We start from the raw sequence: 18088 nt of genomic DNA, 5'->3' as shown, positions 1-18088 counted from the left end.
TGTGCACCCATGGAGACCTGAAAAGGACACAGCATCCCGAGACACCCAAAGTGCATGCTATGAACTGAACTCAGGTCCCCTGCAAGGGCAGCGTGCTAATCTCGGTCCCGAACTCAACCTCTTTCATTTGATAGAAACAGAAAAACTGTCTAGAAAGAGTTGTGAAATTCTATGGGACTGAGAAGGAGCTCCGAGACCCTGTAGTCTGGAGCCCTACAAGGAGACATCTTTTGCCCAAGGGGCATGGTTTTGTTTGTTGTAACTTTCCTTTCTTAAGTAGCCTGGTCTGTTCCACACCTCTGTGTCCAGAATACAAATACAAAGATTTCCTTTTACTGCTGCTTTAGGGCTCTAGGGCTGCCAACTGTTCCTTCACTGGCTCCCAGCAGCTCACGTCTGAAAACCTTTCTACAGTTTAAGCAACACACCCTGGTGATTGATGGAGATTTTTGCAACTGCTCTCAGTTTACTATTTTAACCCATCTATCATAAATCAGGAAGAGGGATGCTGGGCCCAACTGGAGGGCGTAACTTTCACTCATTACCTAGGAAGATTATAGCCATTTCATCGGATCCATTATCTAGAGAAAGGGTCCTACTGGCGGGGGCCAGCAAAATTCATTTCATGCTTCAAAAGGTTGTAATGGGACTAGCTAAGAGGAGAGGAAGGAAAGAAAACTAAATTGTTGAGAAGGTGCACGACCACGATTTGTTTAAAAACCAAAAACTGCCAAGACAAAGATGTGTCCATGATCCCAAGTAGCAGTTTAGGCCCAACTGCTGTGGCCCCAGGGATCAGCCCTGGCCACAGACATCTCTAGTCCCACCAAGAGCCAGACCCCTCCCAGCCTCCACTCCCATTAATTCCAGGACCAGGAATGGTACCCTCCACAACCTCCCATCTTCCCAGCTTGACTCTCTAGCCCCAATACCACACAACTACTTGGTCACATCCTTCCCCTAAGGATAGGTAACGATCCCAACGCTGCTGGTCTGTAATGTCAAGTCTACTGCTCTCTGCCAGGGTCTGGGGACGGTGACCATTGTCTCTTCTTGGAGTTGGGATCTTCCTTCCCTCTTCATGGAGGTTTCAAGGTGTGCCTCTGTCTAGAACCGTGTCTAGTTGTCAGCTCTGTTTCCTCATCATCAGACACCTGTGTGTTTCCAGATACCGTTCCCCAACCTACTTTCTTCACAGACAGAATCTGACTGGGCTTGAGTTCCGCCAGGAAGGCCTAACCTCCCCACCTAGCTTTTCTGAATGTCACACGGTGTGCACGATGGAGTGGGGGGATAAGGGACGCTGCTGCCCCACAAACAGGTGGGGTTCCCATTGCACCAGCGAACAACTCATAAGAACTTACTAGCATATCATCTTCCGAAAGAAACAGCACCCCCACTTTTAGAACCCTCGGGGCCCTGAAGGCAGTGCTTTCCAAAAGCCCAAAGGGGAAGACTTGAAAGAGTGTCAAAAAGAATCTCCTCAATTTTTCCGTCTCTAGAACATTCCTTTGTCAATGTGACTTTGTTTCCTTCTCTCTGAAATTGAACTTTCCTCCCAATTCATTCCTCATGTGCAAACAGCACCGTCCCCAGGGAAGCTCAGTTTTAACGCACATGTTTTTCTAAGAAACTCGGAGCCCTGGCTCACGGCAGACAATAAAGATTCCTGTCTGCAAGCCCTCCTGGCTGCTCAGACCACCAGGGGATTGAGATGGTGAAGTTGTGGTGCTTAGAAGCTGGGCTCTGCCAGGGCTCAAAAGACTCAACATTCTCCCCAGCATTCTGAGAGTTCAAGGGGCCTGGGGTCCACCTGTGTGTGTATGGGGGGGGGTCGCTCACCCTCCACAGCCTCCCCCGGACACCTTTGTCCAACGCCACTTAACTTTTTAGCTTCAGGTTTCTCTTTGAGCCTCATCTCCACCTCTGCACTTCCCTCCCTGACTCTAGAGCACCCAGCCCACACAGCTCTCCCTGCCTCCATGACTGGCTTCACACCTGGAGTGCACCAGGCCCAGGCAGGGAGGCAGAGACTCAGTTACGTGCCAAACCTGTACAAACACAGCCATTGCAACCTTGCTTACACTTGAACGGTCTCAAGAAAATTGTCCTTTTACTGCTTACCAACATGGGAGGGATGTGGCCAGGCAGGCTGGCAATGAGCCCACAAGGGACACTGGGCTGACACAGCCGCTCTGCAGCAGTGACTTGGAGTAGCCTGTCATGCTCAGCTCACATCTGAGGACGCTCTGCTGGCATGACATGGGTCCTGGCCCTGCTGGAACACTGCATTCCTCCCACTATGTGAGCCTTTGGCAGGCTCTGACTCACCTGGACGCCTCCAGCCTCCATCAGGGGAAAAGCTTCCTGAGACAGGGGCTGAGCGAGTCCGATACAAGAGGAAATAGGGGGTAGACACAGAGGTTCAAGTTCTTGACTTACATCCTAAGGGAGTGAGAGGAACCTGGGTGGGACCTTAGAGGACATTAGAGACATGAACCTTACAGAAATTGAGGCTCAAGAAGGGAGAACGACTTATCTCTTGTACATAGCAAGTTTGTAGAAGATACATGACTGGCCACGGTCACTGCCCCTGACTTCTGTGCACACATCTGTACAGGCATATGTAGATAAGTGTGTGCATGCACGTGGAGGCCAGAGGTTGGTGCCAGATGTCTTCTTCAGCAGCTTTTTACCTTGGGTTTTGTTTCTAAAGATTTATTTATGTGTATCTGTGTGTCTGTGTGTGGGTAGATATACATGGATGTAGGTGCCCGTGGACACCAGAAGAAGGCATCAGATCCCCTGGAGATGGAGTTGCTGACAGTTATGAGCTGCCCAGTGTAGATACTGGGAACTGTACTCAGGTCTTTTGTAAAAGCAGCTCATAATTCGACCTCTGAGCCATCTCCCTAGTCCTTCTCTACTTTATGCTTGAGACAGTGGCTCACATGCCGTTTGGACTAGACTGGCTGACCAGGTATCTTCCTGCCTTTGCCTTCCCAGGGCTAAGAGTTCAAGGCTGTGGCCCGCTACATGCCATATTCTTCTTTATTTTTTCTATACCAGCGATTTGTATGTGTGTGTGTGGGGGGGGACGATACAGTGTCTCTTGTTGCCCAAAATGGCCTCAAATTCAATACGTAGCAGAGGATGGCCTTGAACTCCTGATCTTCCTGCCTCTACCTCTGAAGTGCTAGCATTAGAGACACGTACCACCACGCCTGGCTCACCAATAGCATTTTGTATCCTTTTCCCCATTCCACCTCCAGGCATTAAAAGCACGGAAACAGATCAGACCTGCAGCAAGAAGGTTCAACAAGTAAGGCGACTTGCTGACGTGACAAGTCTGAGGACCCGAGTTCAATCCCCAGGACCCACACAGTAAAGAGAACCAACTCCTACAGGTTGTCTTCTAATCTACACACAGCAATGCATACCACACACACACACACACACACACACACACACACACACACACTCCTACAGGTTATCTTCTAATCTACACGCAGCAATGCATACCACACACACACACACACACACACACCCCTACAGGTTGTCTTCTAATCTACACGCAGCAATGCATAACACACACACAGAGCCAAAGACAGAAATAAATAAATAAGATTTTTGTTGAAACTAGCTTTTCCAAAAAAAAAGGTGGGGGGGGGATATAAATCCAAGCTGCTAGAGAGACCCTTGGGCAGGAAGGGAAGGGCACAGGGACTGACCAGGAGGAGGAGGAGAGCCCAGGGTCAGCTGCCTCTCTCCTCACCCATACTTGATGCATACTGTCCTGCCCAACCCTTTCTGAGAGGTCCTTGACTCCATGTCCCCCTCTGAAACTGTCTATGACCAAATTGGAGCCCTACACTTAAGACAGCTCTACCAGACATCCTCCGGGATCCACAACACAAACACACTTCTTACACAGGAGGCAGGAGTAAGCAGGGCTCCTCTGTCCGCTGTAAAAGCAGCCAGAACACTGTGAAGATGGCCCAGTCAGCAAAGTGTCATGCCTCGCAGGCAGAACAACCCGAGCCTGAGTCCTAGAACTAGGGGTTAAAAGAAAATGGCCAGACATGGTTGTAATCTCAGCACTGGGAAAGTGGAGACAGGTCAGTCCCCGGGGCTCTCTAGCAATTGAGAAATGCATTTGGTATGAACCTCAGATTTCTATGTACACACACACATGCCCACGTGAATATGTACATGTAACATGTATTACACATACAGACACAGACACATACATACATATACACGGACACACACATATATACACATGGATACACAGAGACAAGAAACACACACCGGGACAGACTAATGGATGGACAGACACACATATGCCCCCCACACACACACACAGGGGGACACAAATGGAGATTTAGAGATAGGCAGGCAGACGGACAGACAGACACACGGTATGAGGACACTGGTGGCCATCCTTCATAAGGAGCAGAGACACTGCCCTATCAACACCAAGTACATCTCCAGCTTAGTCCCAGCTGTGCTGCCTGAGGCACAGGCTTCGGGCTAGAAATAGCCTGCTTGATCATCATTCTGTGCCTCCTTTGACGAGGACATCTGGGATCCAGAGAGGGGCCGATCTCTGATGCAGCAGGAGCTGAACATACAGGGCCTAGAGCCTGGGCAGTGGCTCCTAGCTATCACACAACAGCAACCAGGATGGGGTGATTCACAGTGGCTCCCAGGCCAGACCAGGTAGAGGGACAGTCAAGCCAAATACTGCTGCAAGGCTGTGAAGTGGCAAAGAGGTCAAGGGGTCTGTCTTGGTGTGTTACACGAAACTCACATCTCCAAAGCACCCACCTCAGCCAAATGAAAAAGCAGATCCCTACTTGGGTGGTACAGCCTGGAATGATACAGCAGAGGCCACAGAAAGAAAACAAGGGAAGGGAAGCGAACGCCCTGCCTCACAGGGAAAGGGAGGCCTCTTTGGGATAGACGCTGATGGGGCAGGGGCCCTCTGTCCCTTCCCTTTGGAGTGAGCATGTGATATCAGGGGGAGGTGCACAGCAACAGTTGTGAACTGGCCTAGAAACCCATCTGCATAGCAGCTTCCCCAGTGAAACCCTGTTCCACGGAAGGCGTGTGGTCGTCAAAGGTCTAACGTTCAAGAGTCCCTGTGCATTCCCACACACACACACACACACACACACACACACACACACACACACACCCTTACAGAGTTCTTTAGGAAACATCAGAGTCAGAAGGAGGTTTTTACAAGATAGACCAGAGAGATGGGAGCTCACCAACTCCAGCCAGACAGGGAAGGAACCAGTACAATTCCAAACTAGTCCCTCTGAATGTGGGTGACAGTTGCATGGCTGGGGCCGACTGCGGGCCCCTGGCAGTGAGGCTGGGACTTGTCTCTACTGTTTGTACTGGCATTTGGGGAACCTGTTCTCTTTAGATGGATGCCTTGTTCAGCCTGGATATAGTGGGGAGGGCCTTGGACCTTCCCCAAGGTAGTGTGCCTTATTGTCTCTGAGGAATGGATGGGAGTGGGGGGATGGGTGAAGAAAATGGGAGGAATGGGGTGAGAGGGAACTGGGATTGGTAGACGGGATGAGGGGGGGGGCATGGTTTGTTTTTTTTTTTTAAAGAAAAAACAATAAATTAAGAACAAAACAAAACAAGGTGGCTCAGAGGGTCTAAGGACCTGAGTTCCACGCCCAGGACCCACATGGTGGAAAGAGAGAAGTAACTCCAATGAGTTGTTCTCTGACCTCCACACATGCACCATGGTACATGTGTGTTCTCCATCACATTAATAACAAATACATGTAAGTTTTACAATGTAAGGGAGGCCGCCCACCCTCAGTGAAGTCCTACAGCAAGGGCTCTCTGTGACCCCATCGGTCTCAGAGACATGCCTTCTCAAATGTTTGCAGCTAGGTCAGGCCCTGCACACTCTAACGACTCTGAGCTGACTGGCTTGGACAGGCTGCGAGTGTGTAAAGAAATCTCTCTGGTGAATTCTGAGTATCTCCCCAGAGAAAATAGCCACACCATGTCCAGGGCCCATCGCAGGCAAGCAAAGTAGGAGACACCTGCCAGGATGGCTGAGTCCCACCACTGGGGCCGAGACACCCTGGGCCTATATAGGACAGGACTCTCCAGACCAAAACTGGTGAATGGATCCAGCACAGACTTTGGTCCTGCAGAACCCACAGAAGAGACATCAGGTTGGTACAGAGACAGGCAGATATGCCAGGTAACAGAATTAGTCTCTCAGGAGGACCAATGCAGCCAGCATCCCCACATGGGACCTCCCACGGTCTCTCTCACAGGCTCAGAGTGGGACCTTTTACACCCAGAACCCTCTATGCTGCCACCAAAGCCCAAAGAATAGCAGGTGATTCTGCCTGCTGCGGCGGTTGAAGCCCAGCTGCCTCTCCTGCTGCCCCACATACTCAGCCATTTTACTGCCGAATTGGCTTCCTCCTTCATCCTCAGAAGCCCACAAGAACGCCATTGTACCCAGTCAGGCCCTGCCCATCACTTGGCTCCATCCTCCCCTAGGCCACACCTTCCCTTGGCTTCCCTTCTCAGCCGCTCCCTCTCACGCCTCCTAATGCTTGCCTTGTCTGGGCTATCACCAGAGCACATTTGACCTTTACTTTGAATCCAGTTTGCCCCGTCTCATAAGTCAGCTGCTTTTCTGAAGTCTGGCATTTTTATTTAGAACTCAATGGCATCTCTTTCTCTTGTAGAGATAATGCATTACAGGTAGGTTTCTAGGTTAGGTTAGAATCAGGTACCTGCAGTGTGGCTGAGCTTTGGCCTGACTGAACTCTGAGCTCCAACTTTAAAAATACAACCCCGGGGAGCTGGGGATGTGATGCACCAGTGTGAGGCCCTGAGTTTGATGCCAAGAACCCACACGGGAAAAGCCAGGTGTGGTAATGCACCCGAGATCTCAATTCCACACCTGCCTGAGTTATCTGGGAAGGGGAACCTCTGAGAAAATGTGCCCACCAGACAAATGTGTCTGTAGACAAGCCTGTGGTATGATGCTTCCTTGCTTGATGACTGATGTGGAAGGGCCGAATCCACTGTGGGTGGTGTCATCTCTGGGCCAGGGGTGCTAGATTTTATAAAAACAAGGAACAAGTCAGTAAGCAGAATTCCTCCATGGAACTCTGCCTCAGCTCCCGCCTCCAGGTGCCCGCCCTGACGTCTCTGCATGATGGACAATTACCTGATGTTAAGATGACATAAAATCTCTTTCTTCTCCCAAGTTTCGGTCATGTGTTTAATCACAGCAATAGCAACCCAAACTATGACACGGCGCTAGGGAGGAAGAGAGAGGCAGGTCCCTGGGGCTCACGGGCTGAACAGTCTAGCCTCCTTGGAAAACCAATCAGACCTATCTCAAAAAGGACAAGGTGAATGTCACCTGAGGAGCAACAGTAAGATGATTTCCTGACCTCCACAATCACATGTATACATACACATGTGCACACACATACATGTTTATGCACTATATATCTAGTCACACAAATAATACAGAACCAGTCATTTAGACGGGACACTCTTGAGTATTTGGGTGTAACGGCGTAAGCTGGACATTGCTCATGCCATACCACGTACAAAATGGCCTACTGTCATAGAAACAGAGGGGCCATGATGGGCCACGTGACTAAAGAGGTCAGGTGAGGACACCGCTAGGAAGAGGGCCCTGATGGGGTGAGACCATTAGCTAGAGCTGACACAGGCAGCGGCTGGAGATACTGGAAGCAGCAAGCTACGCCAGAGAAGTATCTAGAATCCCTACGCAAGGGACGTCAGTGCGGGCCTTTGCTTCCAGGGTTCTCACAGCCTCCGGAGCCATCAGCAGGCCCAGGGCAGGAAGAGCCCTATTTTAAATAAGGTTGAGTTACAAGTGGGCTCAGCTGCATCCTCTGATGTGCCAGCACGCTAATCTCGGAATCCTATGAAGCAGATGCTTTTTAACACAGTTCAGAGTCCAAGGTTCAAACTTTCTCGGTAGAGCCGACACCAGCTACCCTTCTGCTCCACTGCGCTGTTACAACATGCTCCCTGGGTTGGCAAGGTGGGCCCACGGGGCAAGGGACTGCTGCCAAGCCTCGTGGCTGGATCCCCAGGCCCCACATGGTAGCACACACACCACAATTCCACCTGTGTATTAAGTGCTCAGCTCAGGGTGCACACATTAAAAACGACTTCTAACTTTCAGAATGCCACACAGGAGCCTGCATAGTGTACAGATTAGGACATAGAGATGCTTGGAATCATGTGTGTGGGTGTGTGTATGGGTGTGTACGTGCATGCGCGCATAAGGAGACCAGAATTTGCTATCCGGTGTCCTCCAAACCAACCACTTCTCTACCTTGTTTTTTTTGTGTCTCTCCAACTGGCCGGACTGGCTGGCCAGTGCTCCTGTCTCTCTCCTCTCACGCGAAGATTACAGGTATGCACCACCACAGCTGGCTTTTAAAAAAAAAAAAAATATTTTTATTTATTATGTAATAGGTTTCTTCCTTCATGTATCCTGCAGTACAGAGGAGGACACCAGATCTTATTACAGATGGTTGTGAGCCACCATGTGGTTGCTGGGAATTGAACTCAGGACCTCTGGAAGAGCAGCCAGTGCTCTATTCTTCTGAGCCATCTCTCCAGCCACCCACAGCTGGCTTTTATGTGGGTGCTGGGGATCCGAACTCAGGCCCACAGGTTGGAGCAGCAAGCTCTACCCACTGAGACACGGCTCTAGCCCTGAGTTGTTGTTTTTGTTTCTCTAACTCAATTTCGCAGCTCTCAGCTATGACCCTGTGGACGACAGGGTCAGCGTCTCAGTGTGAGAAGGTCGCACACCTCTGGAGTAGTCCCCGGAACCTTGCTTGCCTAGCCCAGGTGCCTTCTTCAACTGATTTGCTTGCGCTGGGAAGCAACAGAAATTAAAGACTCCCACAGAGACAGTGTCACCCCTTCCTTGGCGGCTGCACACTTCTGCGTCCCTCCTCCCCATCTGGGGTGACTCACCCCTCAGATGTATAATGAATCAGGCACTTGCTCATTAATAAAAAATGACAAGCGATCGTCTTCATTGAAATCTGCCGAGCAGTCAGCCCCTGCAGATACGGCCTGCTAGGCTCTGCAGATCCATGTTGGTCAGGTGGTAATGAATCCAAGAGGGGAGCCAGCTAGCGCAAAGACCAGTACTTACTGAGCAGGCGGGATGCCGCCTTTCCTCAGCGGGTGGCCCGTGGCCTGCCGGACTAGCAGAGAGATGCCTTTTTCATCTGTTTTAACAAAGGGGCTTGGCTCAGCAGGCCCAGGCCTGGAGAGGTCAGGAAGGCAGGCGGGAAGGGTCCAGCGTAGAGGAATTCATCCTTTCTGTGACAGTCTGTGAACCACTACATCTAAACGCTCCAGGAGGGCCAAGCACAGGCTAGACTCACGTCAATATTTTCTTTTTGTTTGACATCGAGCAAAGGATTCTGGGGAAATGGTGGGTAAATTGCTTGCCCTGCAAGTGTAAGGACCTGAGTTTGGATCCCCAGAACCCACGGGAAGCCAGATATGGAAGTTGCATATTTTGAACTGTTTCCCAGTGTTCCTAAGCAGTGGGAAGCAGAAACAGGAGAGCTCCAGGGCTCAGAGGGCACTGTGCTGGCATACAGAGCCGTGAACAAGACACCGGGGGCTGTCCTCTGACCTCCTGTGTGAGAAGCCAGGCTTAAGACCTCCTGTGTCCTGCTCGCCCGAACTCAGGGACAGAAGTCTGGCCAAGGGCAGTGTCACCACCGGTATCTCCACAGAGCCACCAGGACCCTGCCGGGCTCCTCCCAAAAACTACCACACCGCTTGTTCAGTACAGAGTTGCAAGGGGACAGGCAGCCCTCGATGGAATTTAGGCTTTTCCCTCAGTCTTTCTGAACTTGGGGACATGGGGACCCTCAGATTCCTCGTCTTGTAAACAGATGAGGTTTGCATCTCGATCCCAATCATTTCCCATCCCTGAGTATCTACCCTCTGCCCTTGCAGCCTCCCTGACAGAAGCTGAAAGAAGCCCGCACCCCATGACTGTAAAATAACTGGCCACTGTGAAGAGGGCTCCTTTGAAGGGCTGGTGGTAACAGGCCTCAGCCTCCTCAACCCGCTTCACGTATTCCATCCCCTCCCCTCACAGTTGCGTGCACGGGCTGCATAGGAAGCCGTGTGAGTTATCTGAATTTCTCACTTTCCTCACTGGACCATCTCTTGGTCATCCTGCCGTGGCCCTGTATTGTGGAAACCCAGCAGCTTTGGGTCCAAAGGACCGGTCCCTTCCCGTGGGCAGGTATACTAACACCAACCGTATGTGGAGGGATCCAGACGGCTGAGCCAGATTCATTCCTCACCCCATTAAGTCTCTTACTTGTGCTGTCCCTCGGTGCTCCAGAGCCTTCTACAGCTCCCTGCCTACTGACAATGAGGCTAGGACCAGGCTCCCATAATGAGCCCTGTTTACACAGTGCTGTTCTGCACAGGAGCCTTCTCCAGGGTGAACAGGTGACCAGCAGGTCCTTCATGCACCTTTAACCAACAGGTGCTGGAAATGCTCTTCTGGACTGGGTGAGTGGGGGGCGGGGGGTGTCCTATGATGTTCTACCATTATCCTCAAGCTGGTCACTTCTCCCACAGTGGCCCCCGATGGTAGCCAAGCCACTTCGGCTAACGCTGAGGTCTGCATCCCAGTCTGTGTCCCAGGATGCTAACAGCGAGCCAATTCTCCAGGGGCTCTCGTAGCTTCTGAAATGGATATTGGCGGCCAGCTGGAGTGCAGCCAGCTTTGGAGCCTAGCCTGAGCATATTTCAGAAGTAACAATGACACACAGAGAGGAAGTCGGGAGGCAGAGATGAAAGGACCCATGTCAGGTAAGCTGGGACCTCACGAACTCAAGGAGTAGACAAGACGGGGCAAAGAGTGGGCTTCTGTGCATTCAGTACTGTTTGCAAAAGTGCTACCAAGTCTATCAAACTTAAAATTACTTTTAAATTTAATTTCATTTATGATCAATGTGTGTGATGGGAGGGGCACGTGGTGTGCACTGTGGAGGTCACAGGACGACATTTTGAAATTTTCTCTCTAACCTTTAGGTGGTTGTGGGGGCAGAGCTCAGGCCATTCGGCTTGTTGGATAAGCACCATGTGTCTTCCCTGCTGAGACGTCTGGCTGGTCCCTCTCTTTTTCTCTCTCTGTTTTTTACAACTTTTTAAAAATTTATTCTTTGTGTCTTCCACATCATGCATCTCGATCCCTATCATTTCCCATCCCTGTGTATCCACCCTCTGCCCTTGCAGCCATCCCCCTTAAAATTTAAGAGAAAAAAGAAAAAGAAGAAAGAAGCAGGGGAAATCTAAGCGTGATAAACCCTTTTTTTTTTTTGGTTTTTCGAGGCAGGGTTTCTCTGTGGTTTTGGAGCCTGTCCTGGAACTAGCTCTTGTAGACCAGGCTGGTCTCGAACTCACAGAGATCCGCCTGCCTCTGCCTCCCAAGTGCTGGGATTAAAGGCGTGCGCCACCACCGCCCGGCCAGATATCTTTACTTGCAAATATTCACTGCAAAGAATCACTGGTCTGGGTTGAGGCGATTCTGGGCCCTCACTGGGACTCCTCTTTGATAGCCTGCTGTTGCCCTGTGTTGTGAAGATCCTGCAGCTTTGGATACCTTCACGTGCTTCAGCAGATCAAGATGGGGTGGATACTGGGGTGAGTCAGCCCATAGCCCTGGGCCTGGGCACCCTCCCTTGTCCTCGGCACCAAGGTGAGCCCTCCCGCATTGCCGTGGCTGGTTCACCCTTTACAGTGATGAGCAAGGAATAGGGCCATTTCTCCACCTTTCATGTCCTCAGGGATCTCCCACACCTACACCTTCAGGGCAGCTCTACTGTGTTGCCCAGGAGTGGCAAAAAGGCCACTCTCTCTGCAGCTGATAAGGGTCAGGGCCAGCTCTTTCTCTCTCTCTCTTTAAAGATGGGGTCTTACTCCACAGCCCTGGCTGACCCGGAAACCACTATATAGCCCAGTGTGGACTCAGACTCACACAAATCCCCCTCTCCTGCTCAGGCCCAAAGTGCTGAAATAAAAGATGTGTGCTTTACAGAAGGGAGCTTTATATCACATTTATCGATTTGGAAGGGAGGTGATAATGAAGGTAGAGGACAACCTAAAGATTTTGGTTCTCTCCTTCTACCATGCAGATTCTGGGACTCTAACTCGGGTTCTTGGGTTTGGCAGCAAGTGCCTCTACCTACTGAGCTAGCGCATCAGCTCCTCCTAAAACTCTCCAGTGGCAGAAGGTGGGGCACGGTAAGGCTGAGCTGTACTTACTTAACACAGCGTCTTTGTCTAGTGTCCAACAAAAGAAAAGGTCAGTGTGGAGGCCACTGGCATTACAAGACAGGAATGACAGAGCAGGCAGAGCTGAACGTGGAGTCTTACCCTGTGCCAAAGGCCCTGCCATCTCTCGTCCATCCGTGGGTATTTGGGGAATCCGCTCCTGTGGTCAAGTTCCAGACAAGAGCAAACAACGCCAGCAGAGGCAGAGCCCTGGACGATTTCCGTCAGAAGACTACTGAAGACAGGCCCGAGCTGGGATGGATCTCAGTCGGTAGAATGCCTGCCTAGCATCCGTGAAGCTCTGGGTTCCATCCCCAGCATTTTATGAACCAGGCATACATATGTAATCTCAGCACTCAAGGGTTTGGGGAAGGAGAATCAGAAGTTTCTCCTTAGCTAAGTAAAGAATTAGGAGCCGGCCTGGGCTACACGAGACAAGAAAGAGTGTGTGTGGTGGGAGGGTGTCTTGTTAACAAATATAATCCCAGCACTTGGGAAGTAGAAGCAGGAGAATCAGAAGTTCAAGGTCATCCTTGGGCTACATTGGAGTCCACCCTAGGCTACTTAAGACATAATGAAAGGAGAGAGACCAGAAGAGAGGGGAGGGGAAGGAGAGGAGGGGAGGAGATAATCTTGGTGCTGTGTCTCTTAGCCAGGACTTCTTAGGTGCAGAAAGGCATGCCCAGCCCCGAGGTGCTTCCTGAAGGCCTGGTTTAGGATTAGGCCCCTCGCCAGGACAAGCACATCATGGTCCCGCCACAGCCCGGTTGGCTCAGGCAGGAGACAGCACATTGCAAAACCTTGGCCCCAGGGGTAGAGTCTGCCCTAGATTAAGAAACACTTTCCAAATGAGATAATTATTTAATAGGTAATAAACGCAGTCGCGGAGACGGCGGTGGGAATTCAGTTGAGTAAATGCCTGTGGCCGCGGCACCGTGCACCCTCCCTGGAGTCCAGGCCGCTGCTGCTCACCTCCTGGTGTCTACTTGTGCTCAGCTGACCTTCACAAGTCCTGTGTGTTGAAAACTAGCCATCTGGTCACTCAGCTACAGGACACACGTCAACAGGTCCACAGCCAGGCACCTGCCATGTTGCCTGCCTGCAGCTCAGCGGCTTATCTTTCATATTGTCGTTTCCCTTGAGACTTAGGGCCCAGGGGCCCCCAGGGTGAGGCAGGAGGAATAAGAGACAGAAACAAGAAGCTGCTTTCTGCTGTTCACCTGCCTGGTCCGGGCTTGGGTGACTTTTTGTCCTCGCAGTAATTGTGTGGCTCTGCTGGGTCCAGCTAAGCAAGGTGGCCCTGACCTTCACACCACTGGATGTGAGCAGAGGGGAGGGGAGCCATCACCTACTGATCGCCACATGCCAGGTACCACAGGAGCGCCTATCAGGGCACTGTACCATACAGATAATTTTACATGTTATTTTATGAGAAATAAAGACAATGAGATTCAGAGCTCAAATGACTTCTTCCCAGGTCGCAGAGATGGCATCAGCTCAAGGAATCAATCCTATCCTTGTCTGACTGAATCACACGCAACTCTCTTTCTCCCCAACCCTAGACTCATGCCAGACATTCACTACCAACTTCTCCACTGACCCAAGAAATATGTTTTGAGTGACATCTTCAAATCAAGCTTTAAGAAAGACACAGGGAATCAGAAGCAGCCATAGCTTGGGGTAAATGAGCTTCCAGTTTCAAGTGAGTCACAAAGAGGGAAACGAAGACTCACAAGAAAGCAGTCTGAAGAGCTAGGAGCCAGTAGCAGTGTGTGTGAGTGTGTGTGTGTGCATGTGTGTGTGTGTGCGTGCATGTGTGTGTGTGTGTGCATATGTGTGTGTGTATGTGTGTGTGTCTAAGTCAGAGAGAGGGACAGGAAGGAAAAGAGAGAATAGATATCAGAAGTAAGAGAGGGATGGCAGGCATGGTGGCTCACACCACAATCCTAGCATTCAGGGCAAGAGTAGGGGAAGGAAAGAGGGTGGCTGGTATGGCAGAAACTACTCTGAGAAACAACTTGGATGAAAATGGCAATAGCATAAAACGTAGCCAACAAAAAGAAATGCATTTGATCAGTGGAGGGGTAGATGAGTGGATGGAAGGACTGGTGGGTGGGTGGGTGGGTGGGTGGGTGGGCACATGGACAGAAGATGGGCAAATGTGTAGGCTGGTAGATAGATGGAAAACAGGCATATGGGTGGGTGGGTATATGGATGGATAGATGGATAAAAAGGTGTGGTTGGACAAATCAGCAGATTAGGGAATGGCTGGGAGGGTGAGTGGGCAGGTGAGCAGGTGAGTGGGGGGCGAGGAGATGGGTATATGAGTAGGGGGTGTGCTTGTGCTGGATGAGTGGCTGGCGGGTAGACAGGACTGAAGCTCTCTAGTCCAGTGTAGCATTTCCTTCCTGTGTCTCTCTGCCTTGTTGCTGCTTTGCTACTCTTGGTCCTCTGCAGAGCCCTTTCAGCTCAGGTCTCCCTGATCCCGAGCTCTTGAAGGAGCACTGGAGGCACAATGGCTTGGCACACCCTGGCACACAGTTCCACCACACTAGAGACCCTTCCACGGGCTCTGGGCTAGCACAGCGGGAACCCACTTCTGGTTCTGGCGCTCCCTTTCTGCCTCCTCCAAGCCCCCAGCCTACACTGCTATTAACCCTACCTGTTCAGGCAGCTCCTACCTTGATAGAAATCAAAGGGCCTCTGGGCCCACTTCTGTGAGAGCACTTCTGCTCCCTCTAGGTCTGTGTGAGCCAAACACACCCACCCACAGGCCATCAGAGGGCCATGCGTTTAGATTTCAATCACTGTGGAAAGCAGGGCAATCTAAAGGGGGGGAGGGGTAAGGCAGGTATAATAGCTAGACAAGGGTGCTCAGAATGGCACTCCTTGAACTCTGGGTTTCCAAATGCTGGGTTTCTGGGTGCTCAGAGGTGTCCATGGGCAGTCTGAGCTTGTCCCTGACACCGTAAGTGATACTAGGCCAATCTGGGCACAACACCATCTATAGGCACATGAGAGCTGGGATATGGGTGGTTTATAGTAGAAAGCAGTGCACTAAATCCCCATCAAGATTTCTCTCCCTGTAGACCATCCTGCCTCCCACCCAACCTGGCACTCAACCCAACCTGGACACCCAGCCTGGACCCCTGAGATCAGCACTGGACTAGAACACCACGGATGGTGAGTTCAGCAGCCTTCCCGGCTCTGACTGCAGGGAGCCAGCAGGCCGCAGGGAACATGAAGGGTAAAGAGGACCTCCAGTGGCCCGGGGAAGGCCTGCAAAGCAGAAAAGAAGTCAGGAGAGGCACAGGGTGAGTGGCCCAGGTCAAGTTCCAGTGACACCAGCCAGCACAGGTAGTGATCCTCCCTAGTCTTGGCTCCCTTTCCTGGACCCTCCCCCAACTCCTTCAGACAGTATCCCATGGTAGCCTAAAACTCACTACAAACCCAAGGATGACCTTGAACTTCTGATCCTCTTGCCGGTTCTCCTGAGTGTTAGGATTACCACAGTGCACTGCCGTAACCGGGTTTGCCACGTGCACTGCCATAACCGGGTTTGCCACGTGCACTGCTGTATCTGGTTTACCACGTGCACTGCTGTACCTGGTTCACCATGTGCATTGCTGTATCTGGTTTACCACGTGCACTGCCGTAACCAGGTTTACCACGTGCACTGCCGTACCTGGTTCACCATGTGCATTGCTGTATCTGGTTTACCACGTGCACTGCCATGCCTGATTTTTCTGCAGTGCTGAGGATTAAACCCAGGGCTTCAAGCATTCCCGAAGAACACCCTACCTACTGAGCTACATTCCCAGCCTGTTGACTCCCCACACTTTGCAAACAGGCAAGAACTACTATATTATTAAGAAATGGCCTGGAAAACTGGGTTCCCTGGCTCAAAGCAGGCACTGCACAAATGATCCCTGTCCGCGTTTTTCCAGAAGACGTTCAGTGTCCTGAGTGTGCCTGAATGAGGGGTTCAGCCCGTAGTTATGGGCAGCTGTCTATGGGCAGACAGCCACAATGGGAACACTGGCTCTGCAGCTCACCAGCAATGGGACCCAGGTTGGCCATATTACCTCTCTAGCCTCTCTATTCCCATTTGTACAGTGAGGGAGTATGGGATTGTTTTCTAGAACTATCAGAATAGAATAAGCAAACAGTACCTGAACTCCATGAGAGGCTAGTTCCCAGCATCCCTTTGTTTTTGAGATGGTCTCATATAGCTGAAGCTGGCCTTAAACTCCCTATATAGACCTCAAACTTCTAATACCTCTGCCTCCATCCCTCAGCGCTGGGGTTACAGGCATGGACAACCACACCTGGCTTATGCAGCACTGGGCTGTAACCTAGGGTTTTGTGCAAACTGGGCAATTGTTCTACCAACTGAGCTACATCCCCAAGCACAGTTCCCAGTTTTCTTACCATTTTCACATCTGGGTGACACCATGTCGTCTATGGGTGCTGCCTTCATGTGTACAGACCATCACCCCCATGGAAAAAATAATGTAATTTTTATAAAAAGAGACAGCCAGAGTTGCATAGTGAGACCCTGTTTCAAAACAGAAAAGAAAGAGAAAAGCAAGCAAGCAGTGCACACCCTCTGGAAGTTCCAGGATCAGCCCACAGCCGAAAGGCCCTCACTTTTCTGAGAGCACCATCTACAGTGAGTCTTCCTGTTGCCGCTATTAATCATTCCTGTGAACTGTCAGTCACACTGAGCTGGCTTACCTAGTAGGCTGTGCGTCTCTGCCCGTCTGCCAGGTTAGCAATGACTCTGGCACAGATGGCCTCTTGGATAGTTGAGGGATTCTGGGTCTTCCCCAGAAGGCCTCAAGGGGACCTAGCTCTGTGTGGGTGAGCAGCGTTGCTCACCCAGCCCATAAACAATCTGGCCCCAGCACTAGGTTCTCTCACCTGGTCAAGGGCCAACAATGTCAGTTATCAGCAGCACAGAGAGTTGGCAGACACACAAACTCGCCTGGTCCTGGGCCTGCAGAGTCAGGAAGCGGCAGAGACCTCATGTTTAATAAGCCTTGTGGGAGTTGGGACGCCAGCACAGTTGGTAAAGCACTTGCCACGTGTCCCAGCTGCCTTTACGCTCCTTGATGATGCACCCTGACCCAAAGCCAGCTGGGCTTATTTTAGGTTGCAATTCCAGGTTCCAGCCCATCACTGCAGGGAATCAAGGCAGCTCGTCATAGCACATCCACAGTCAAGAGCGGAGCGGAATCGATGCACCCATGCTGCCTGCTTGCAACTCGGTCAGCCACCTCTGCTCTTCTATAGAGCAGGACCCCAAACAAGGAATGGTACCGCCCACAATGGGCTGGATCTTCTTACATCACTTAACAGGCAAGATAATCCTCCACAGACATGCCCACAGGCCAACCTGTTCTAGAGACCTGCTTCATTGAAACTCTCCTTCCAGGTGACTGTAGCTGGTTATGTCCAGTTATTAGTTAAAACTAACCAGCACACCCTGTAAACATGAGGATTTGTGTTATGATACCCACAATTTATGTAAAAACGAATCAGGCATGGTGATACATGCTTCTAACCCCTGATGGAGACAGGTGGATACCAGGGCTTGCTGGCCAGCCAGACTAGCAGAATCAAGGAGTTTGGGTTCAGTGAGATATTGTCTTGAAAATCAAAGCGAAAACTGATCGATGAAAACACCCAATTTTGACCTCTGGCCTCTACA

At 51.0% G+C, this 18088-nt stretch overlaps 1 protein-coding gene across 1 annotated transcript in view; it reads right to left on the bottom strand.

The window, feature by feature from the left end:
- Window positions 1-18088, bottom strand: part of Gli2 (GLI family zinc finger 2) — a 154358-nt gene that overhangs the window by 105630 nt on the left and 30640 nt on the right. The window lies entirely within an intron of this gene.

The sequence above is a fragment of the Chionomys nivalis genome, chromosome 5, assembly GCF_950005125.1.
Source record: "Chionomys nivalis chromosome 5, mChiNiv1.1, whole genome shotgun sequence".
NCBI lineage: Eukaryota > Metazoa > Chordata > Mammalia > Rodentia > Cricetidae > Chionomys > Chionomys nivalis.
The sequence above is the reverse complement of the archived record's forward strand: the minus strand, read 5'-3'. Positions and strand labels throughout refer to the sequence as shown.